Raw genomic sequence first — 3,561 nt, forward strand, 5'->3', positions numbered from 1 at the left:
TGTTTATTATTGTAAGCAGTAAGAGCATACCAGTGCTCCAGGGAATACCTAGTAGGAATTTTCACTTAGACAGAGGCTCCTCAAAATGTAATGACTTAAAAGAACCTATAATTTGGTTCTAAAAGCAGTTTTGAAATAGTGGATCTGAGGTGCAGAATTTTAGGCTTCATTTCTAACAATATCCTAGGAAATGTTATTACTGCCAACCCAGGAAAACATATTAAAGGGCAGCAGTCTAGACTAAGGACAGCTTATTTATTCTCAGTCCCAAGAACAATTGAAACACAGACACAAAGAATATGAAAACTGATCTTATAAATGTAAAGATATTTGAACCAAAGATTAAGAGTTATAGTTTATTGGAAATTAGGCATTGCCACCTTAGTGACCATATTTCTTTGGAGGACTCTCTTCAATGCTTGTTTTACATCGTTGTTCCGCAGGCTGTAGATCAATGGATTAAGTACTGGAATTACAAAGGTGTAGAAAACAGCTATTATCTTGGATCCCTCAGCATTCTTACCTGTTGGTGATCTTAAATATGTGCAGAAGATTGCCCCATAATATACGGTTTCAACCGTAATATGGGAGCCACAGCTGAAGAATGCCTTGTGCCTTCCTTCTGCAGATGTGATCCTGAGGATGGCAGCGAGAATGGAGGCATAAGACACAGGATGATGATGAAGGAGTTGCAGTGGTTGAAGCTTGCTGAAATGAGCAAAGCAAGCTCTTTGACTTGAGTTTGAGAGCAAGCAAGCATAATGAGTGGCGGGTCAGCACAGTAGAAATGGTTGATGATGTTGGATCTACAGAAGGTCAAGTGGAAGGTCATAATGGCCTGGAAGAGTCCATCTGAGATGCCATAGACATAAGGGAATGTGGCCAAGCTTATGCAGACACACCTGGACATCTTCACACTGTGAAAGGGTTCATATGGGTGCAGAGGGTTCATATGGCCACAGAGTGGTCATAGGCCATTGCTGCCAACATGTAAAACTTCTCAGTGAGGAGAAGTGCTATGAAAAGGTAACATTATGCAAAGCAGTCTGCAAAGCTGATGGTCTTCTTCTGTTATACCAGATTAGTCAGCATCTGTGAGGCTGCAGTAGAGGTATAGCACAAGTCTACCAGGAAAAAATGAGTGAGGAAGGAGGACATGGGTGTGTGAAGTCCAAAGTCCAGTCTGATTAACATCATCGTGCCCAGGTTGCCTAGGAGGGTGACAAGGTAAATAACCAGAAATAGCACAAAGAGGAGAGCCTGGAGCTCTGAGTGATCCGTGAGCCCCAGGAGAATGAATTCTCTTAGTGCAGTGTCATTGGTGAGGGGCATTTTCTGAACTTGAAACAAATGCAGTCAAAGGAAATATGAAGGTGCACATTTTTTTACAATTAAAATGATTTTTATATACCTCCAGATGTTATTCAAAATGAATACTGTCATACACTGCTGCTTTACTTCTATTAAGCCATTGTTTCAGCTTCTTTACTACTGAACGATTATTTTATTTCCATCTCTTACCTATTCTTGTATCTATGGCTGGGTCTTTAGATAACTATGCTTCTAATCATAGCTATGCTCAGAGTCACAAATGAGCTGCGTATTTCCTATCTCCTGCACTAGTTTTTCTTCTGCAACTCTACTTATCTTATAAAGCCAACTTTAAGTCTAATCCCTTGTGAAGCATTTCTCACTCTTCTCTCAATTATACCTGAGATTGAATTAACCCCCTTTTATGTTTTATGCTTCCCAGACACCTTATATACTCTAATTTATTCCTTAGCACATTACATCACCAGAGGAGATCCACTTTCTACTCATGTATTAGTTCTCCAGGGGTAGAGTAAATTTTACTTCATTACTATACTGTGATTTCTAACCACATATTTATATACTAAATATGTAACTTTGTAAAATTTACATTTTAAAAAGAAACGAAAAAATAATGTGAGCATGAAATACCATACTTCTTGCCATCTGTCACTTCTGAAACCCCACAAAACTTTTCACAATGTAATACCTCCATAGGATAATTAAGAGCTTTGAACTTGTATCAGAGCAATTGCTTGAGAAGCTTATTAATAAAGATAATCTACAGAAAGTCTGTATCAGAAAGTCTCACGTGGGATACTGGAATCTCACCTCTAACAACTACTGTGGTGATTCTAACATAGATGATCCCAGAATCACAGTGTAAAAAGGCACAGTCACAGTGCTTCCATAAAGGTGATGGTGGTGGTTGAGTTGCTAAGTTGTGTACGACTCTCGCAACGCCATGGACTGTAGCCTATGTGGCTCCTCTGTCCTTGGGATTTCCCAGGCAAGAATACTAGAGTGGGTTGTCATTCCCTTCTCCAGGGGATCTTCCCAAACAAGGGATTGAACCTGGGTCTCCTGCATTGCAGATTCTTGTCCATAGACATATGACAAATAAATGAACAAAGAATTGTCAGATCAAATGAATTCTCACACTGTTTTGAGGATGGTCTACCACAATGATAGAATGGTTCATAAAGAAAAATAATAAGTTTCACATAGTTCATATTTAAGTTGCTAAACACAACTCCACCTGTAGACATATTATCAATGCAATATCTATAGATTTATTAGCTTGTCTTCACTTCTAAACTAGTGCTGAGTCTCCTATTCCTTACACTCCAAATGTTTTTATACCTTTCCCTTTCTCTCATATATCATATTTTTAAAACTTGCTCAAATCTTTGTCTCATTTCAAAGTGAGTCAGAAAAGTACTTTAGTTATGTTTTAGAAATACAGTAAATATGCCTTTTTGACCTATAGCTCCCTACCTTAGTATTTTAAGTACTTAATAGACATTTGTTGATTGTGCTAATAGTAGTTCTTGATAAAAGATAATGATTCTTATCCATGACGTACTTCATTCCCTGCTTGTAAATGGGAATAATATCGGTTCTGTTTTCTTCTCAAGTCATTGTGGACATCAAACTCCTCCAAAATATATTTATTAATACACAACATATCGTGTGTTTAGGCACCACTAATGCCAAAATGAACCAAGTTCAAAACTCCTGCCATTCTGGCATCCACCTTCTAGTGAACACAGAAACATAATAATGAAATAAGCCAATCATGTTTCAGATGACACTGATATAGAGGAAAAGACAGAAAATGTAGTCAAGAGGAAAGGGTGTTAAAAATTTAAACAGGAACATTAGCAATAGCACTGAAACATATACATTACCACATGAAAATAGATGATGAGTGCAAGTTCGATGCATGAAGAAGGGAGCCCAAAGTCGGTGCTCTGGGACAACCCAGAGGGATAGGTTGGGGAGGGAGGGGGGGGGTTCAGGATTGGGGAGCACATGTATGGCTGATTCATGTTGATGTATTGCCACAACTGTCACAATATTGTAAAGTGATTATCCTCCAATTAAAATAAATAATTTTTAAAGCAAAAAAAAACTGCTTTCAAGAAAAAAAATGAATTCATATAAAGGTGATGTAATAAACCATACAAATGTGATGTGTTTAGCAACAAACTGATAAAGAGAAAAAGATATAAAGCTATTTGAAGAAGG

The 3,561-nt window shown here is 37.8% G+C and overlaps 1 pseudogene; it reads right to left on the minus strand.

The window, feature by feature from the left end:
* Positions 1-356: 356 nt before the first annotated feature.
* LOC122687733 lies at positions 357-1,332 on the minus strand (annotated as a pseudogene).
* Positions 1,333-3,561: the final 2,229 nt, after the last annotated feature.

The sequence above is a fragment of the Cervus elaphus genome, chromosome 32, assembly GCF_910594005.1.
Source record: "Cervus elaphus chromosome 32, mCerEla1.1, whole genome shotgun sequence".
Lineage (NCBI taxonomy): Eukaryota > Metazoa > Chordata > Mammalia > Artiodactyla > Cervidae > Cervus > Cervus elaphus.